This window comes from Phalacrocorax aristotelis, chromosome 4 (genome assembly GCF_949628215.1).
Source record: "Phalacrocorax aristotelis chromosome 4, bGulAri2.1, whole genome shotgun sequence".
NCBI classification, from domain to species: Eukaryota; Metazoa; Chordata; class Aves; order Suliformes; family Phalacrocoracidae; genus Phalacrocorax; species Phalacrocorax aristotelis.
In genome coordinates this window covers 63,683,915-63,706,039 of record NC_134279.1, presented here as the reverse complement: position 1 = coordinate 63,706,039, position 22,125 = coordinate 63,683,915, and positions in this window count along the sequence as shown.

The window sequence follows — 22,125 nt, the reverse complement described above, 5'->3', positions numbered from 1 at the left end:
TTTGTTACTTGGAAGTCTTTTGGCACATTTTTGAGCAAAGTTCATGGAAACCTTAAAACTATTCTGAAGAGAGACTTAGAGGCTACATTATCAAAAAATAAGCACCTACGCACAGGGACCTGCTCATGAAGAGTTCATTGCAAGATCAAGAATCTAAGATGTTGTGCAGTCAAACAGGTGTGCATAAAATATCTTGCTGCATCTGCAGATGAGGCAATTTGGCTGTCATGGAAATACACAACTGTCACAACTGTCTTTATGTTTTAAAAGTGTGACTTAAGTACCCAGTTTTATCTGAGAATTAAACTCTTTTCTTACTTCTTTCCCTGACCCTTCCGTTTTCCATGTGCATAAGAGAAAAGTTCTCCCTTTAGAGCAATCTAATGCTTCTAAAATGCTCTGCCCTCAGAGACAGCACAATGTGAAGCAAGAATAGTAATAAGCTCATACTGGAGACTGGTATGTTCTTACAGAACCTTGATCTCAATAGGACTTCTAAGTCCTCCCACCAGTAACTTGGGTTTTATTTTCTTACTTCAGGAAAACCCATCAGAACCTAGGGATTTGTAGGGAAAATAAACAGATCTGCAAGATGGGAAAGGGGGTTTTGAAAGGGAGGAGAGGATGGATGTCCTCTGGCATGCTTTGAGGTCTTGAAGCATATGCTCACACTAGTCTTTTGGCTGCCTGGATTACATCTGCAGCTGCTCATGTGCTCTCTGTTTTATATGTCTGCTTGCTGGCTTTAGTAGTCGTATTCAAAAAACCAATAGATTTTTCTTTCCTTAAAATGACCGTTAAAAATGGATATTGCAGTTGTGAAAGGTGTTAACTAGGCATGCTGAGACACCTGGGAGACGCACACAGGACAGAAATATTTTTTGTGTTTCACTACCAGTATTTTTCCAACTCAACCTGGAAAACAGCTCTAATAGGAAAAGGAAGCTTCATTTTCCACAGTCCTGGTCTTGGCTTCCCCAACAAGGAAGTCATATTAACATCTTCTCTGATGATGACTTATGTGATGCAAATAGGCCTTTGCTGAGAATGGAGCTGAAACTACATCTTCATTTCATACAACCCTTAAAAATAGATACAGGTTATCATTGGCAAGATTTTAACTGAACGCCTGATAAGAAAACTAGTTCATATGCCAGCATCATTTTCCTGAGCTTCTCATAGTTCTTTGAACTTGCTAATTTTTACCAGTCCTGTACCCGTCTTGGAGAAGTTTGCAGTGTGTCCAATAGGCATGTGTCTGCATGTTGGCAATCAACTTAAAAATACCTTGCAGGTATGGCTGTTGCCAGCAGTTTGCTCTACCTTCGTCTTTTTCTTGCATACTCACATAACTTGCAACATCCTGGGAGGTTTTCCCCTTCATTTGTGATTTATCTAAAATTCTTTCCTTTGGTTTTTACAAGTCATGTCAGATGTATCGACACGGAGTTTGTCTTCTGCAATACACTGTCTTAAAAGCTGGGAACACACACACACACAAAGAAACGTACAGGGAAGCTGTTGAAAAATCAATAGATGTGACTTAAATGTCTTGTACTGAGAGCATATAAGAACATAAACCACAATCCATCATCCAAAATAAATTATATTAACAAATGAGAGCCATGGGGGGAGCTGACATATGCAATCTGCCTAACAAAGTGTTAATTTTCGAGAAATGCCCCATACATGCTGACTATAACTACCTAACCCTAAAAACATTCATACACAGGATTTTAAACAACAATTCATAAGAGTAACAACTCTGACATTGGGTGTTGCCTGAGAATTAATGAATGTCCACGATTAATGGCCCTCAACCGCGTTTGAGCCATCAGCTTCTCCTAGTCAGCTAGTCATTAATCCCTACAAACAGTTCTCAAACTCCTGTTGTCCATTTGGTATTGGACAAGATGAAAATACTATATCTTCAAACATTGAAAAAGCTTGCAGTAATATAACCTTTCAGTAACTCTACTACTTGTTTGAGGTTTGTGCTAGGAAATTTCTATGTTGAGTTTAGTCCTAAATTATGTCTTTTACATACCTTTTGATTCCCACAATTAATCACTGCACAGCACCATAGGGAAAGAGGACTTCCATATGCTGCAGTAATGAGAAGCCTCTACGAAATGTGACTAATAGAGGAAATGTGCGTCTTAAGCTGTGAATTAATAATTTATGTGAATTGCAAACAGAACTTTGCATATGGTGCGCGCATGATTATAGATGAAGCTGTCCATGCAAATAAAAGGGTCTGCAAAATAGTTGCACAACGCAGGACCCAACTCCCTTGAAGTCCAGGTCATAATAACTCTTATGACCTGGAAAACGCAAGGCTTGGTCACACACAATATATATTTAATCTGGGGCTGTGACTTCGGCTTTAAAGTATGATTCTGATCTGAAAAGACACACCTCTAAAAAATGGCATGCTCATTTCATGAAATCTTCTTCCTAGCCCTGCACTCAGAATCATACCTGCTAACCTTGGAGATATAAATCCTGAGCTCAAACGCAACAGTAAGTGATGCAGGAAGTGACAGGATTGGCGTCAGAGCTGGGAGTGAGATGGATGGAGTTACCCACACAGTTCCTTGCTTTGGGACAGGAATGAGTTAAAAACTGGGATCTCCATGTGATGGAAAATATTGTCACTTTGCAAATTGCTCCCATTCAGAATGAAAACAGTGTGAAACTTCCTGCAGAATGGAAATTCTGTTGAAGTATTCTGTAAAAAATGCATCACAGTACAAATAGAAGACCTCCCAATCCACAAAATAAGAATTTTTGCCTTGACTAAAATGCAGCTGTCCATATATAAAATAAAACACGAGAATCAGCTCATAGAATATTGAAGGTATTGTACAACATTACACGTCCTGTGAGACTGCATTGCTACACTACTGCATGAGATGTCAATAATAATATTTTTAAACCCCCTAAAAATAAACAACTTTTCATAACAGATTTCATTTTCTTAATGTTCATAGATTGTCTGGTTTTGGTTTCAGGGCAATTTGAAGTCTTGTCAAAATCAAGTTATTTTGGCTTTAGATTAAAAAAAATTTATTTTTTAATCTTTTAAAGACCAGTGCTTAGAAAAGATAAAGCCATGTCAATCCAGTATGGAGTTGCAGTGCTAGTACTTCACGCAAACCAGTGCACCCATGTTACCGAACAAAGTGCTGTGTATCTGTTTTGAATTGGCTCCTGTTGGGGCGTCCATCATAATGGTGTCTGCAAGTCTGAGAATGTAAAGCTACTTGCTTTGCGGCCAACCTCTAACTACTAATAAGGGTTAGAGAGAAAGTTTCTTTGGAGGCGGTTCATCCCCTAATTGCTTGCACGGATTTTCTAAAGCCCTTCTCAGATGAAGCTGGCATTACATCCTGTCAGAGACAAAGGTTTAGACCACAAGGACAACAGCAGCTCCTGTACTCCCACAGCCATGGCTGCCAGTGCCCCATGCCCACACTCACAACGAGAGCTGAGGGGCCACTGGGGATGGATAGTTCTGTTTGTAGAGGTCAGCTTCAGGTGGGGCCAGCTGCTGGCACAGGCAAAGCGGAGCATTATCAAGGGTGGCAGATGTCTAGTGGCGGCAGAAGGCTCTGCAGCTTGCTTGGTCTGTTGCAGGGATGAGCAGGAGGGCAGGAGTTGTTGAGCAGGATAAGTAACAAGGGCTTTCCCCTCAGTCTTTGTCTTACCCCTGCCTTTTGCCCTCCCCTCCAATGGCAGAAAGAGTCTGACCTCTCATCCACAGGGAGGCAAAATGCATTTTTGTCTGATCTGTTGAGAACCCATGAGTCCCTTCTGATGCAGCGACCTGTAATTCCCTTTCCTAAAGAACAAGGACTCTGGGGAAACGAGTTTGTGAACAGAGGTAAATATGGACCTAGTATTTGTGAGATACAAAATTATTACAGTGACAGGTTTAACAATAACCATACCTGTCTGCAGATGGGGAATATACTGAATAAGGCCAGGTGTATTTGTGCTGGTGTAGACAGTTCAAGAGTCCTCTGACCTAATGGAATATGGCCAAGCTCTGACCTAAAAGCCCTGACCCATGCTAACACAGGGTGTCTCAGCTTGGACATGGTTTACCTAGCTTGCAGACCACAGCTGGTTCATAGCTGGCCAGGACGGGCTTAGGTTTCCCTGAGTCCAGCTACCCTGGGCGTGAGTCGAGCAGATCGCTGGAACAGCTAAACAAAAGCTAATGAATGCTGGGTGGCAAGCCTGTTTTAGACATCTTTTGTTTCTGATCTTTTATGATGCCTACAGTCTGGGTTTTTTCTTCCTCTGTCACCAGGCCACTTAGAATTCGACCGGCTGATCACATAGATTCTAGGTAAGACACAATCAAACAAACGAAGCTCCTAACTTTACTTTGGGTTTTACTAGCATCTTTTAAACTCACTATTTCAAAGCTTTTCACAAACATTATAAAGAAGGTCTACAAAGGTGTCATTGTCTCCGTTTCACAAATGACAAAACTGAAGGATGCAGAGGTTTGAAGGAAGGCCCAAGACACCAGAGTGGGCATGAGTGTGAGAATACAGATATTGCTCCAAGGTTTGGGTCCTAACCAGGGGATCATAGGGAAATGCTGTAACCACTTTAGGCTGCAATATTAATTTATTTATATCTGTGTATCAGAAATGTTACTATCATGATAGATACACACTGGGACTATTGCAATAGTGTTGTAGTAGTAACTGTAATATTACAGTTAGTTAATAAAAACGCAGCATTCTAGAGATCTGAATAGCAGCCTTTGTACACATTTTGGGTAATAGGGTGGTGACAGGAGCTGAGAATTGGCAGTGCCAGGCCAAGAAAGTGACAGGGAACTTTTTTAAAATCTGAATGTCTGAACTGGCAGTAAGAGTATATAAGATAAACAAAAAGAAATCCTTTCACAGTGAGGAAATGTAATGATTTCCATAAGATCTTTTTTTAATACTCTCACTGTGAGCACAGTTAAATGAAGTAACTGGCAGCAACATTCAGCATAAAGTCATTCACTGTTTATTAACAGCAGTTCTAATTAATCTAAAGTCAGCTCAATCTAAACAACAACAACAACAACAAAAAGATTTGCAATCAATCTTTGAAGTATTCTGGAGCATCTGGTGGACTCTCCCTCCCTCCTGCAATATTCTTATCTGATTACCAGGCCAGAAGTAGTTGTGAGCTCCCTAACAAGAGCTATGTTTTCTGTAACAACACAGCAATACACATAGAACTTACAAGGTGATATGAAAAGATTACGAAGTAGTATGAAAATATTTCCTTCCTGCACTTCCATGTGTGATCAATAAATCAAGGCAAATATCAAACAGGCGCAAAGTGGGTGAAATGGTCTTTCTAAGGCAACTCTTTGTATAAGGAGAGCGTAGGCTAAAGCAACATCACTGATGTGGTGTTGGTGGGCTGGGTTTGCTGCATGAGCCCGGGGGCATGATGCCATCCTGATGTGCTGCCCATATGAGACAAGTCAGAAGTAAGCAGAAGCAGTAGCGCTAGAAGTGATTTTATTCAGGTTCAACTGGCCTGTGCATGGCTGTGCAATAAGGGAGCTGTGGATGGAGAATTTCAACCCAAGAACTGATTCCCAGTGTTGAAAGAAAGCTCTTAGCTAGGTATTGTAGGGTTGAAAAAACTTGGACCTGGAACTGCCCAGCACTGATGCAGGATCAGGTATCCATACACCCTCCTGACAGGTCATTTTTAACTTGTCATTATAAACCTCACATGCAGAAGTTTTCACATTTTTTCCAGGAGCTTATTGCAGTCTTTCACATCACCATCTGAAACCTGTGCTTAATAGCTTTGACCCAACAGTGTACAAATGCAGCAGAACTGCTCTGGGGCTCTGAAGTAGTAACTGCCCAGACCTGGTCCTGCCCACTCGCTCACCTGGAGTGTGCTGCACTGTCCCCCATGGTGTTGTGTCCCAGGCCTGCCAGAGGAAGAGGCTGGACCTGACCTGCTACCTTTTCCTCAGGGGTGAAAGGGAGTGGATATCTGACAACAGAGCAGATCTGAAACAGCTGCACACTTTATGGTGCCTTCAAATGCTGGGTAGTGAGTTGCAGAGCTGCAGGTGTTTGTGCCACGAGTGAGAAGAGCAGGATGAGAAGGAGCATTTCAGTGCATGTGCCCTGGCACGGCACAGCAGGCACATATCGTGAGCCACCCCTGCACAGGAGGGAAAAATATGGGACCTAGCCCTGCTCCTGCGCAGGATGCCAGTGCCTCAGATGAAAGCAAGGTCAATTAGCCAAGTCAAGTTTGCCAAAATATTAGAAAGTTCAGAAAAGCTTATTTGATCACAATGAAGTCCATTCATCTCTGAAATTAGCTCATTTTTCCTCTACAAAAGATCCCAGAGTGCGCAAAGCTGGAAGGCAGGAGATTGAGAGAGCGCCATATGTTATAAGAACAAAGTTATGATGCTTTCTGAGACAAATGCTTCTTTCTTGGTAAGCAAGAAATAAATACAGTCCTTCCTCAGCTTGGCCAATTACGAGGAGGTTTATTGTAAAACCTCTACTGAAGACAGTTCAGTGAAGGACCATGAATTTGATGAAGGGACTGGAGCATCTCTCCTACAAGGTAAGTCTGAGAGAGCTGGGACTGTTCAGCTTGAAGAGAAGGCCCATCAATGGATACAAATATCTGAAAGGAGGGTGCAAAGAGGATGGAGGCAGACTCTTTTTAGTAGTGCCCACTGACAGGACTACAGGCAACAGGCACAATCAATCACAAACCCTCTGAATGTGGGTGACCACATGTGGGTGACCTCACCTCACTGTGAGGGTGACCAAGCACTGGCACAGGTTGCCCAGAAAGGGTGTGGAGTCTCCATCCTTGAAGACATTCAAAAGCTGTCTAGACATGGTCCTGGGCAACTGGCCCTACATGGCCCTGCTTGAGCAGGGATGTTGGACCAGATGACCTCTGGAGGTCCCTTCTAACCTCAACCATTCTGTGATTGATTCTGTGTTTCTATAAATTTTGCTTTACAGACCTTGACAAAAGAACAGCTTTTCAGGGAATGGCCTGCTCATCACCCTAAGCCAACATTCAGGAGAGAGCAAATATCTGCAATAAGGCTGATCAGTCCAGTCGAGAATTTATATTATTGATAGTCTGTGAGCCTTCAGTGAGAGGACTGAGACCCTCTCCTAGGAATTTTAAGGATGTGAATACCATATCCAACACAGAAAGATCTACAACATTGAGACACAGCATGACAATGTTTTTTCAGTTTTTTGATGTGCTGTCTTGTACATGCTTATTCAGGACTCCTTTTATCTTAGTAACTGATCAAACAACTGCACTGACTCCAGACAATGAAAACCTCAAATCCCGGTGTCATGTCAGGGTACACGCCTTGGTATCACCCCTCAGTTTAAATCAAAACAAAAAAAGAAGCAGAGAAAAGAAGCTTCTTGTGTCACTACTCAGAACTGAGTCAGCCTGCCAGGTGTGGGACTGCTGCTTTCTGGAAAGGGCCTTCTGAACCATTTTGAAATAGGAGCTAGCATGAAGTGAAATGAGGGCCTTTTGACCTATTTTGAGATGGATCACTATAAGGATCTCTTTTGTTTTCATTCTGTCATCTTACTGTTCCCTGAAGCATTTTCTCAAACTCAAACGGTAGCTGTGATTGTGGTAGTCCCATGTCTACTTCCCCTCCCTTTAAATAACTGGTTAGAAAGAGACTTTCAGCGAAGTTACTGCTTTTAGTTGCATGGCTTGCTTTGTTACTTCTTTAGCATTGAAAAATCTCTTGCCCTGCCTAAATGAAATATTTTTCTTTAAAAAAAACAAAAAAGTGGAAACTCATTTTACCAGAATACTGTGTTCCTCCTGTGACCTATCTATGCTCATGATGCATAAGCTCACACTTTTTTTAATTATGAAAAAGAATTAGGATTTTCTGTGTTCTTCTGTTCTTTCATTTTCTGTGCAATCAGTAATAAACACTTTCTGTCACTGTGCATCACTAGAGAGGATGCTTCAGTTAGACAATAACTACATAGAGTCTTGGCTTTGGGAGCTCCTTCTTGCCAAAACTGAGAGGAGCGTGGAAATTAAGGACGTGCTTTATGCTGCTGACTGCTCCTATTTTTCCTTCTGTATGTATGCTTGTTTTAAAGGAGTTGTGTAGAAAGTTTTCTGCACTAAAAACCAACAAAGATGGTCCAGAGTGTATTTTTTCAATGCTATTTTAAACATGTGGTTATGGCTTAGAGAGACACGGTTTCACCAGCCACACCCTTCTCCTTTTCCCAGCTTCTTCAAATGGTTCCTCAGTGCTAGAGCAGATTCACTCCACGTAGAGCAATTGTGCAATCTTACATCATCCATCACTCTTCGCCTCCCCATTTCCCTTACCTGCCACAAAAACAGTTGCTCCAATATATTCAGGATGTAACCAGAGTGCTTTTTAATCACAGGTCCTAAAGTAGGCATTGCTATGATCTATTTACATTTTTTCTACCTGTTAAATTACCTGCAGTTTCATCTCTAACATATGTGAATTTCACATTGGAAAATTTTCAACAATATTTTTATCACTGGCAAAAATTCTTGAAGGACACAAAGCTTTGTAAGATTATTTCCTCATATGGTACTTCATTTCTCATGTAAATAGTTTTTTATGATCTTCGACTTCGAATTTTTTAAATGTATTTTAGCCACGTGTTGAAAGAAATAGTAAAAACATTATTCTGACAGAATACTATCTAGGTAAACACTGCATTTTTGCAATGTTCTCTAGGGAATTAAGCAGAAAATTTTAAAAAATTACCAGTGGGGTATTGGCATAGGTCTGAAGAAATAGTAGAGTGGGCTTAAGTTAGGAATAAATTACAAGTATGAATACAGACAGCTTTCACTGTTAGTTTCAATTAATAATGACATTTTCCTAAGTGCTGTTTTATGTAGTTTCTGCCACCGTTGTACCTGCTCATTAATACATGTGTTTTAATACACGTTCCTGTGGCACAAGGAAATAATTCTGTTTCATGGATGAGAAGTTGAGAAATAGAGATTAAGCAATTTATACGAAGTCACACAGGAAACGTGTGGCTAACCCTGCATCTCCTGAATGCCAGTCTGGTGGTGCAACTACAGCAGCAGCTCTCTGCTTGCCAAAAAAAAAGAAAAAAAAAAAAAGTGAGAGTTGTGCTAAAGCCCTACATTTGATATTGTAAAAAAGAAAATTATTAGCTTTTAATATATTAAAAGTGATGCAACGCATAGACCTATATCTAGTAGTTATGAATCCTAATTTACCTAAGTCCTACCAGTCATGTTACTGCAGATTGCTGCTGCCTAGAACACAGGATTTTGGAATAAGGACTACAAGTGTTGACATACCATTATGTCCAGAAGTGAACGAATGGTACTTGTTCTACTTCTGTGATTATTTCCCTCCTGCCATTGTAAGTGCAATCCTGTAGAAAACTGCTTAACTGTAACCTAACTCTAGTCACCGACTATGGTTAATGTGTGTTTTGTGACTACTGACTTATACACAGTCCAGATTACCTTACCCACAATTACCCACAATATCTCATATTTCTGTAACATCCTTGAATATGTTTCAGAAATAGGCTGATAGAACATAGATGATGACTGATATGAAAAGATGACTTTCAATGGCTTTGGATGGAATGTGTTGCTAAATTCAGTTGAGAAAATACAGTTGCCTATAGAACTTTTTTAGATTTAGCCTGTATCTTTGATATTATGTGGAAGTGCTCATATAATAAGGGCATGAGCTGCTTTGCAACTTGTGTGGGTCCCTTGACATGTCCTTTCTGTGGCAATCGGAAGACCATGATGTACAAGCATACTGAGTTCACCATGTGGCAGTCTCTTGAGGCTCCTCCAAAACCTCTTAATCAGGTTTTGCTTTAAGTTTTCCCCTTGCCTTTTTATTTACATGCCTCAACCCAAGACCCACCAGGTTGTAGGACACCTCCCTATCAGTTTCCTCTGCTGTGCTTCAGCTGCTCTGTCACAGCCTCAGGATGCCTGATGGGGATCCCAGAGACTTGAGCCTATCTTCATTCTCTCATCTGTCATGTCTCTGGGCAGAGACTGCTGCACAGCATCCACCAGCTCCTTGGTTGATTTCAGCGATCCTTGGAAGCATACTCTGTTTGTTGTCTCCTTCCATCTCCAGATACTGTTTTTTCATTTCTAACCTATGACCATGAAGTCTCTCCCTTTCTTTCATTTGTTGCCCCCCATCATTGTTTGTTTCTCTCATTTTTCTTTTGCTCACATACTTTGCTGGGAAGCTGTGGGGAGAGGGTGTTCAGCTTTGTTAGGGACTGGCTAAGGCCAATTACTTTTGGAGGAAAGTCCAGTAGGAAGAGTGGTCAACTTCAGGCATTCTGGGAAGAGTACAGGAACAGGACAGGCAACAGCAGTATTTCACAGATTACTTTTATGCACACTCACTGATCTGTAGCCTTCTGAGGTAGGTGCAGACCTTGTTCTCCTTTTAATATGATGAATTTTCTTAATACTGCTTTCAGGTAGAGGTCATTCTGAAGGTATTTAGTGGGATGTGGATTTAGGTATGGGTATTACTGTAAGCCTGATTCTGGACAAAAGCATCAGAAGATCTTCTGAAGGGAACTTTCCTAATAGAAAATTAACTCAACTTTTTTCTTCAGAAGTTCTGGATGTGTTAATAAACACTCACCTGGTATTATCTACAGTAAGATGATGGCCCACGTAAATTGGATTTAAGGTGCCTGCACAAGCATCCTGTATTAGCTTTCATGCCCAAAGTGAATATTCAAACAGATTTTTAAAATCCATTAGCCACCCCAAATAATCTCACATCTAGGAAAAAAGCCAAGGAACCCAGCAGTGAGGCATCCAATCTAAGTGATGTTACGTGGACAATTTATTCCTCTATGATTCATTAGTTACCTGCTTGCAGAAGTGTTACAGTGGGTGCTTTAATATATAGAAGTAGGGGCCAGTGAAAAAGGGAAAAACGATCAGAGGCCTGGGAGACTTGAAAAGTGAGGCTTTCAGCAAAGAGACATTGCAAGAGAAGTAGTCAGGAGGTACTGGAACAAATACCAAATAAGGAAATAATAGTGAGTTCTTAAAGGGTTAAAAGCATGATGGCATGGGTGTCCAGTGTATGTAAGCACTGTTGGGGAAATAATTTGGGTCCTGGAGCAACTTTTTCATGCTATGTTGTTGCTCAGAGGCAGTGCTGGGGGAGTCCCTGTTCCTTCCAAGCTCTGCTAGACAGCTGACTAATAAAGTGTTTGCCACACAGGCACAAGGGAAATGAAACTAGAACTTGCAAACTATCAGATTTGCATTTGAAGGTTTTGTAATAATAATAATTTGAATAAAATGAACAATATTTCCCAGCTGTAACCTGTATTTTTAAGGAGGTTTGAGAAAAACATGTCAGTAAGAAATGAATCAACAATGGATTCCTAATCTGTGAGGGTGTTCCTATCAGTTGTTGATAATTAGCATCAGAAATATGTTCTTATCAGCTAGCCAGAAATCCCATCTTCTCCTTCTCCTCTTTTGGGTGTGTGTTTGTGAGGTTTGACTAACCTTGATAAATAATGCAAGGTAAAATTGTAGTGTTTGGTTTCATGAAAAGAAGACAGGAGAAGCTGTGGTTAGTCAGTCTGAAGCAAAATCCTACCACAGCTGAAACAGTTTTCAGATGAGGTAAGAATCCAAACATAGATTGATTAAGCTTGTTATTTGAAACACAGGTCTTTCATCTCTGATCAGTCTACCTCTGCTAGTCTTGTACAGCAATAATAATTTCTTCTTCTGTTATTTTGATGGCCCGGATTTTTTTTTCTGAGCATTTCCATGACAGATTTTGCCTGTAGAGTTGCTTCTTGCCTTCAACATTTCAGTTAAATACCTAATTTCTTATGTTGCTCAGGTACTCCCTTCATTTCTTAGACATCTCTGTTTACTTAGAGAAGAGAGGTTCCAGCTTTAGTTACCCAGATGAGTGAGAACCTGACTGTGGAGTAAATACTTCAGCTAGATTCTGTTGACCTTGTATAGGTATATACTGATGCTGAAATGAGAGTAAATTTCTGCTAACTTCATGTGGTAGGTGTTCAGAGCTGCTTCTCTAATGCAAGTGACTATATTAATGGCAGGGGACTGAAGACCTGGCCATTGGCCACCTGAAAAATTCTTCTGCTGATAGTGACCTAAGGCATAAGATAGGTTAGAAGACCAGATCCATTGCTGGCCAGTGATGAAACTGTATTATTTTTAGCTATTTATCAGGTATGGAAATTTTGGTAAATTTAGCACTTTCTGAATTTTATTTTTAAAAAATAAATTTATGCCAGATAGCAGAAATGGAACTGATATTGTCCTATGGCTTCTTGTGATGAGCAATTGGTGGTTGTACATAATTTCACATGTGGATTTCTACGAACAAAACACACAGCTGTGTCTTAGAGAGCAGGGACTGAGCAGATTATTTAGACTAGCATAATGGGGGAAAAAGGAACATTTACTTGTAGGAGATAAGGCAGTGGCAATCTGAAGACTTATGTCCTTGACGGGGCTAGCTGGAAGATTCCAATACCTTTCTGGAAACATTTCCTTTAAGAAAATGGTTTAATTTTTTTTACAGTCTTTTAGTTGTTTTGAATTTTCCAGGATGAGAAAAAGCAGTTTATAACATTCCAGATTATTTTTTTTTAAACAGATTTCTGGGTTCTCCCTTTACTCCTTAGCACTTGAGAAGGGTTTAAAGGTGTGAAATGCTGGCATCCCTTTTATTTTGTTCAAAGTTAAAAAGAGAAATGAAAAATGTCTACACTTTTATTCTAAATGGAAGAAGTGGGAGAACAGCAAGACAGAATTGGAAGTTAATTTTTTTTGTTCTCTTTTTGCTAAGTTCTTAAAATTTACTGATGGAAGAATCCAAAGACTAGGGAACTCCTGACTAAGATGAGACCGAAGTCTAATCCTTGAGTACAATCCTTTGGATGTTGGAGTAATTTGAATTTTCCATTATCTCTGATTGGGCTGAGGCTTAAACTGGCACAAAGGGACAGGAGTGGTAAGGTGGCCTGGCCTTAATTTGTCCCTTTGTTTGATAAAATGCTAAAGAGGCACTGGGAACATACATCAGATTCAGGAGTTGCTGATTTCCCACTGGGAGAGTCCTTCTTACTTTGGAGGCTCTTCTTATGGAGCTGCCTGCCCAGAATAGTCCTGCATCTAATGGAAGAGGAATGAGGAAAGCTAAAATGGAGTCAAACAACTGAATAGCTGACTTTACAGCAAAGACATGTAGAAATGAGCTAGATCCTGTAGACTAAGTATTAATATTTTGTTTTCCAACCCAAGAATATGATTAAAATGGTGAGATCTCTACGAAGTCCTCCAGAAAATTTTATGAACAAGTAGTGAGGCTAGTCAGCCATGTTGTGAGAAGGGAGTTATGCAATTCACCTCAGGAGACTTGGGTAAATTTACTGATAGCTCCTTGCCCCTACAGGACCAAGTAAAGTCCCAGCACGTTGTCAAACCTTTGAGATCTGTATTTTGCACTAAAAATGGAACTTAGCCCTAAGTACAAGCCTAGTGATTAGTCAGGGACTTAAAATCTCTCTTCTCAGAGTGTCTGGGCCAAGCAGGTTCTCTATTTCATCACAGGAGCAGGATGAGATCTAACCTGGATCTGACCCATCACAGTTAAAAGAAGTTTGTTCTAGAGGTACTGCGAGCAAGACTGAATAACAGCAATAAATGAACATATGACATGATAAGTGAAGCTAAGCTGGATTTACGTTTTCCACTCTAAAAAGTGAAAAAGAAAAAAAAAAGGTTGTTGGCAGTGGAAAGCCATTCAGTACTTACAGAATTCGTCCATGTGAACAAAAGATACAGCTAGTATTTCAGTTGGTGCTATAATAATTGATGACTTTATGTGAGGGTACATTATTATATACCTCATCTCCAAATTACCTAGCTTATTCAAACAAATATTTTCAAAATGTATCAGATTAGCTCAGTGCATCAATCAGCCACATTCAAGATTGTGCTGACTTCAGTTTTTGCGGTGTCTTCTTTGCAGTATTGTTGCTCTTATAAAAGTTGTTTCTGTGGTCCTTTCAGACTTCCAAAGTCGGCTGCATCCAAATTCTTGTAGCAGTGGACATTTTGGGTAGTTAGGGATAACTATTTCCAAAACCACATTTAATTTATTTATTACCTCATCCCAGAACTTATTTTACCCTAGGGCACAACCAAAACATATGTAACTAATTATCCTGAGAATGTCCACAGCTCCAGTAAGTATGTTTCTTTTTTTTTTTCTCCTTTTTTTTTTTAATCCCACTATTTTTCATTCTTTCTAGTGTCCATTAAGTCCTACAGAAAAAATTCTGCTGGATAAATTCAGCTTTGGGTTCATGTGCAAATTCATTTATGTTTCAGAATATTCTGTTTCATCTTTTGCTGTTCCAAGTAATACTCTAGATCTCGGTCCACTAACTCTTAAGCCTCTGTCAAGTATTTCAAGGATATCAGAAAAGAAAGTCACAAAATGAAGGCACCAAGGCCCAGATTTAGTCAGTTTAAATTCCATTAACGTCCCCATGCCTGGTGATTCCTCTTGGCTACACATGGCTGAAGATGCAGGGCCAGCCAGGAGGAAACATTAGGCAAGAGGAAAAAATTGCTATTTAACCAATACAAATCAGATCTCGTGTCTCTGATTCTGATTGAAAAAATGAACCACAAAAACTGAATTCTTCAGAATGGAAAGCTGTCTTATGAGCCTGAAGTTTGTTTAAATGCAGCTATTTTCACTGTCTTCTTTCCAAAAGAGGGAAAGAATAAATATAAAAAACCTTATTGAACAGCAGTGGAGTCGTAAGAGGAATAAAGTCATTTTGATTAGAAATGTTTTTATTTGCATTTCTGTGATGTTTGATGTTCTGTGATGTGCTGAGTGAGTCCTTTATTCTAGGACTGTGATAGGAAGTGTTTAAAAAAAAACCCTACCAAAACAAACCAATGGAAAAAACACAACAACAAAAACCTATTGTAGAGTTTGGAGAAACTTTCAGGCAGATAGGTGCTAAATTTCTCTCAGATATACAGATTTTCTGTTCTTCATTGCCCTGGAATAGACTCTTCCAACTTGCTCATTTGAGTCTGGAGAGTTGCACATTAAAAGTACGCTGGCCCCAGTTCAATGCAGTGTAAAGAACCAAACCTGTTCAGTCTATTAGTAGCAGCTTAATTCTCATGACGAGGCATTCCACCTATGTTAATTTATCTTATCAGGAAGCCTGGTATATTAGCCTGAAGTAGCCATCATCAGACTGTCTAAAAATCAGATGTGCATGATGTAGAGAAGGTACTATGTACTTTCAGGTCTCACTCTGCTGAAAATGTGGGAGCTCCATGCATTTCATATTCAGGCTCTTGACTAAAGGGAAAATTCTAGTGTCAGTGAAGGCAATGGCAAAGCTCCCCTGAATTCAGAGAGGCAAGATTAGCCTTATTGGGCTAATAAAAGACAGGTACTTCTTCCACACAAGAGCAGTTTCACTGCAGCATTCAGTGTACCTGACAACAGAAGATGACTCTATAGCTGAAATATATGTAGTCCCTGGTAGCATTGCCATGTGGGAGCGAGTTCTTGTTGGAATAATTTGGTTTTAGTCCTGTAAATAAGGGGATTTAATATCTGCCACTTTACATTTGTAAACTCCCCTCATAATTTTTCCATAACTATAAAAAGGAATAATTTAGATGTCTGCTTTTTTTAATTAGTCAAATGACAACAGTATGCTTGGTTCCATAAAAGACTTACAAGTCAGTGTGCCCCCAGAAATATCAAGCTCCTAGACAAACATAACAAAAGCAGGTTTAATGGAAGACACAGAAAAAAAGAGCTGCTCCAGATTTCTTAACTCATTTTGATGCTGGGTTTCCACTTATTGTGTTTGCTGGATTTTTGGGGGACAATTGTCTTTGGGAATGCAAACTACATTTGAGAGATTTTATACAGGAACATATCCTGCATGCTTTTGCTCTGTGTGTGCGTGTCATTTATTTTACTTGTTGTCCATTGAAGCTAATGAGCCTATCCACAAAAGTAAACATAAGATGATAAAAATTTCCCCATTCAGACCCTAACTCACATCTCAAGATGTGTGACCAAATGTCGGACATTCCACTCAGAAGTCCAGATGAGCTCATCTCAGATAACTCACTGTGTTTCCATCTGGTTCAGATTTGAAGAAAACTGTTTAGTTGGAAGAAGAAAAATACATTTTGTATCATTTTAATGCTGAACAGATTTAGTGACATACTTGCTTATTTAATCTACAGCATTTGAGAGCCTAATGAACTGAGTAAGATACATATCTTGGCTCCAGTTCAGTTCTAAGATACACCAGAGAAGCCCCAATTGACTTAAACGGAATAGCATCTTTGTTAATGAGTGCAAAATGTATTCTGATGAAAAAAAGTGTACAAGTATGGTACGAATAAAAGTATTTCAAACTATTGGAAATTACTTAACAGTTCATCTGCATTTATGTCTTGTGTGTGTTTTTTTAGAGGGACAATACTGTTTAGTCAATAAAATAGTCTGTTTTTTTCAACTGAGGAATTTAAGCATGTAACTCCCACTCCCAATAGCTGAAGAAATAATAGGTATGTGAATCTTTCAAATTCTGATGGGAGAGTGAAATCCAGTGCTGTGCTGCACATCACACGCTGCTGTTGTCTGTGCCAGACAGGTTACCTCTGATATAATACAGCCCGGGCCTGGGGGATGCCAGGCACCTATTAAAGAGTTCATGGCCATCTGCTATGGTTCAGGAAAATGGGTTTTCTAAGGACGGTCCAAATATGCTTCCTTTCTGTTGTACTGAAAATGCAGAGGGGCAATTGACATAAAAAACAGGTCTCCCCTTAGTCCAACTTTCACAGGGAAATTTGCAGCTTCTGGTGACCTTATCTGGAGAAACTACCAGCTAGCAGCAAATGCCATTATCCTGCTTGGAATAAAAACCCCTGTTCTGTCCACCTCCAGTGGCTCATTCATTCCCATTTTTGCTCCATCCATTTCTCCTGTTGCACATGCTTGGGAGACCTCATGGTGAACAAGATCAAGGGAGAAGCTCAGCTAAAGTTATCCTGTTGTTTGTGTGGGCAGGGACCTAACAGACAAGAGATGAAGGTGTGAAAGAGAAGTGTAAACTACATCAAGGGTGAGATCCATATTTTTAGTGGCAGTTCCATTTTATGCTGGTTCAAGTATGTCACAGTACACTTGAGGGTATGTTTTCAGCTCTTAGAGGTGAATGGGCTACTTTGACGTTCAGCTACAATATGAACTCATTTTATTGTCTCTGGCTCAGGCTTCAACTATAGCTCAGTTGTTTGCAATATTTTTTTTTTTCATGCTAAGTAATGTATATGAAACCCTACAAGTAATACTACAGAAAAATACAAGGGTTCAGAAAAAAAGTGAGTCTAATTTTTGTTTACAAGTTGGGTTTGTTGTACAGTTCAGTTTTCTTAAATGTTGTGCTGTCCATTTATCTTTCTACAGTGGTGGTGTTGTCAAAGTTGTGGGATAAAAGACCTGACTCTTAAGCAGAGACTGGAGTGCTTTTTTCAGTGCAACTGATGAAAGAAAAAATTAGAGAGCTGCTTCTTTTAAAACAAGATTATACAATAATGAATTGTACAGAGAATGGTATTTGAGCACTCAACTATAAAACATTAGGAGTCTTTTGACAAATCTTTTTCTGTCAGAAAATGCCATTTTGTTGCAGCATTCAAACATTGAAATGTCAGCTCACCAAAATTTGGTGAAATAGCTTTTCCAGATGATATATGGAAGGAAGGAGAGATTAAGCTAAGAGAAAGGCCATGGCTTTCCCCCGGGTGTGGAAAACCAACTTTCCAATCCCTGCCTGGTTAGTGAAAGCTCTCCAGAGGGCTCTCACCCTTTCCTGGGGAGTGCAGCCACTATGAACCTTCGGGGAGGGTGCTTTGTCTCAGAGTTGTGCTTTGTTTTCAGTGGAAAGGTCGTAGATTGCATTCGCATGCATAGAGAAACAAGTTTTGGAACTAGATGCAGTTTAATGAAATGGAATTCCAATTTTCCAGTCAGCCTTCCTTGCTATGCTTTGTCATCAGCTGAACTCAGTGAAAAAGGAAGTAAAAAGTAGCATTCTCTAAAAAGAAATAGACTCAAGGGAACATACTTGAAACAGGTATAAATGCCAAATTTCCATTGCCATAAAATGATTAAGGAGAAGAACTTAGTGGCCAAGAAGTTCAGTCCCCTTCATCATAGACAATCTGAAGGTGGGAAGTTTTCATATAAAGGTGCCAGAGCATTTAACTGCCTTTCTAAATATCATATTAAGGCTGAAGCATGCATCATGCCATGTGCACTGATTGCAGCAATGGCACAAACAGGCAGTCAATGAAGAAGGCAGAAACAGAGGAGGCACATTTGCTCTGAGTTCTTTTCAGTGAAACTGTTGGGCATAGAGATTCACAGGTGTTAAGATGATCTCTTTTATGGCACGCTGACGAACAGTCACCGTTGATAATCACTTGAACATTTTGGGAGACCTGGGCAAAGAAGGAAAGGGAGTTAACCCTCCTTCTTTTTCCATTTCCATTTAGCTATAGCAAGTTCTTGTGAAGATTCCTGCACTCTCTTGTTCTGAATCTTTTATGGTATTAACTGCCCATTTGGTATAACACACACACACAAAAAGATTATTTTCTTACTTAAAACTGACTCCTAGTTTCTTGAGGACAACACAAGAGGAAAAAAGCTGAGGAGGAGGAGGAGAACAGGACAGCAAAACAGCAGCAGAGTCCTTTTCTCATTCTATTTCTTCTAAGTTTGCTGCTAGAGAAATTAAAAAAGTAGCAGAAAGCCTTATCAGCCACTCTGAGACCTGGTAAATTTACACTAGCGTTAGGCTGTCAAAGGCAGTGCTCTTGGTTATCTTGCTGGTTGCAGGCTTGCAGCAGTGTTGCAAAAGAAACAAGTTTAGGACAGACTAACTAAACAGATGGCAAGAACAGAGAAAGATTAACTGAACTGGAGAAGGAAAAGGAGATAGGAGGGAGAGGCTGGGAACAGGAACCTGAGCCTCACATGCTGGATATCGTTCAGAAGTTAACAGAAGCTATTAGAAATGGGGTTATCTTTTGGATCCTTCCGATTGACTCTGCCTGCCCACGTCATCTCTTAGCATCAGGAGAATTACGGTCCAACAGTGCCATAAAGAACCCTCAAGTCCCAGCAAACAGTGGGCATTTTGTGCCACAAATTTAAATCTTACTCCTTTCAGCCCTCCTGGCATCAAATTATGGACACAAAAGGGCAATAAGCAAAAAAGGATTATCCTTTCTTTTGTTGTTCACCAAGTAAGCCAAATTTCCTGCTCATCAGTTTTGGGCCACTCCTCTCATTTCTCAGATGTAATCTCACCCAGCATTTCATTCAGCAAGCATTTTTCTCTAAACTTCTTAAGCCTTTTTGTCTATTCTTTCCTGACTTTATAAACTCTTCTATATAACAGGCAGAGGGAGACTTTTGTTATTTGGACATTGAGGTGTCCATACAACATATCTTGTTAGTTTTGGATTAGTGGTTTTGGTACAGTGACTTAGCCACTATTAGTTTCCTTTAAAATTGAATAAACTATTATTTTACCAGGATTTTTTCATTGTCTTCTAAAATGTCTGATATTGTCTGCTATCAGAAAGGGCCACTGAACAGTGATACGCCAGCAGTCCTAGGGCTTCTGGGATAGTGGACTGCCAGTTTCTAAAGGTTTATTCCTCTCACAAATATGCCTTGCAAAATATCTTGAGACCATCTGACGGAAATCACTGTGGAAGCGTCATTGCACTCTGTGCCTGTCTCCTTAAAGATTCATAATAAACAGAAATAACTTAAGGATATATTCAGACAGTAGCCTCAACAGAATCAGCTATAAGATGCGAGCTATGCCCTAGGCAGTGTAGCCATTATTCACAGAAGTGGTTGTGCAGCAAGCAGCACAGGGTTCAGCCTGGGCACCGGGAACTCCTGGAGACCTTGGCTAAAAGCCATGCTGTTGGGACCTCAGCCTTCATGTTGGCCTTGCTCTCTGAAGGAAAGCTAGCATGGGCACACCAAGTCTTGCAGCAACCGTTTCTTCCTACTGTCATGCACAAAGGGAGTAAGAAATGAGAACATTACGCAAAGAACACTGCAGGGAACACTAAGGAAAAACTGTTCTACAGCTGGAAAAATGTCATCATCAGATTTCCTCTTTTTGCTTCTGAAAATTGCAGCACTAGGAGAAGGGGGGAAGGGAGAAGGAGGCAAGCGGGCTTATGGCTGAATTCTTATTAGCAATTTAAATGGTAGTCCAAATATAGACTAGAAAGTCTTCTGTTAAGAAATTATGTTTTTCAAAGTTGCCTCAAGTTCTTCAAAGCTGGGTTTTATTTCACTCTTTGCCTCAGTAACACAATCAACTCTGATATGAAAACAGTCACCCTCTAGTGCATATTACCTCTTTATGGTGCAAAGGACTACCCTGTTACAAATAACATTTTATCCTGGGGGACAAAAAACCTAGTATTTTTTAGTTCATCTGGTGTTCCGTGTAGCTGATGGGGAAGCTACCACAAAAAGGGCCCAAAGAAAGACAAAATAAGGAGATGGAAGGAAAAGCCAGTAGTCCTTTCATATTTAATTTTATGTGCTACGACTTTGAGTGTTCAGGGTCCTGTGACTCTGAGTCATGCCTGTGTTCTCCGAGATATGCTGGCTTCCCTTCCAGCTCTGGTTTTCTGCATTATTCTCCAGTTCAGTTACTCATATTAAATCACATTTCAAAAACCCACTTTCTTCCTCTACTGAGTGCTACCATGTGTACCAGCATGCTGCAGTGCCATGAGGTGGGTCTCATCACTGAATGTGAGCATCTGTGGCAGCAGCTTGGTCTGGCCAGGCGGAATGGGGTGAGGAGGTGCTGCACGTCGCGGTGGGAACAGCCTGGTCTGCTAGTGTTGAAGAGGTCTGGCAAGCACCAAGCCTTACCTATGCACATGGGTCACATCTGTGAATTTCTGAAAGAGGAACCAGCAACTACCTTTTACAGACAGCCTGGTCATTTTATGCAACTGCCTGGGACATCTATTTGCTAATATTAAGAAGAAAAAAAATCTTGTGTGACTTCAGTTTGGATTTGCTAGGTATCTAATGCCAAACTCTGAAAATAAGAACCAACTTTTAAATACAGAAAGCCTTGCACCCATGGGTAGATGACTTAAAATAGGAGCTCAGTCTAACAGAGGAAGAGGAGTGCCCTATGATTTTGTTACCTTATGCAATCAGAATATGGCATGAAACAATTAAAGGAAAAGAGCCATCCAGTTCTCTAAAGCCTAAAGCAGTTCTAGGCATAGTTGATTAGGAACACAGAGTTAACACGAGAACTGTTAATGAAAATTGGGAACCATTCAAGGATGTACTGCTGCTTTGTCCATGCACAGCATAAAGGAGAAATAAATGGAAAAGACTAAGTTGCAATTCAACATATGCAGGTGATAAATGGCAGTCAAAAGAATAAATGGACTGTTTAGAGTCAATTCTGCCTTGTGTTCGCAATGGAGCTGGAATACACATTCTCTCTGCTGGACAGCAAACAGTGTCACACTGTGTCATTAGCTACCTCGCGCACAACTGCATAAATGCCGTCAGCATGGTTCGCCACTCACTGGAACTGAAGCGCGAGTCTGATGCATGCTGAGCATATGGGAGGAAACTTTGAAAACAAAATTTCAGTTCAACAGGCCTGATTACCTCAAGGCATATTTGCTGCCCTGTCGCTGCAAGATACCTACCTATGTATCTAACTAGCTAGATCACTTACTACCTTTCTGCTTTCTTTTCTTTCACCAGTAAAGGAAAGCAAGGGAAAAAAACACAAACCAGAAAAAAACTGAGAACCCAAAAGCTGTTGCAGAAGGGAGATTTTTTTGAAATGTTTTCTATGAAAATATTAA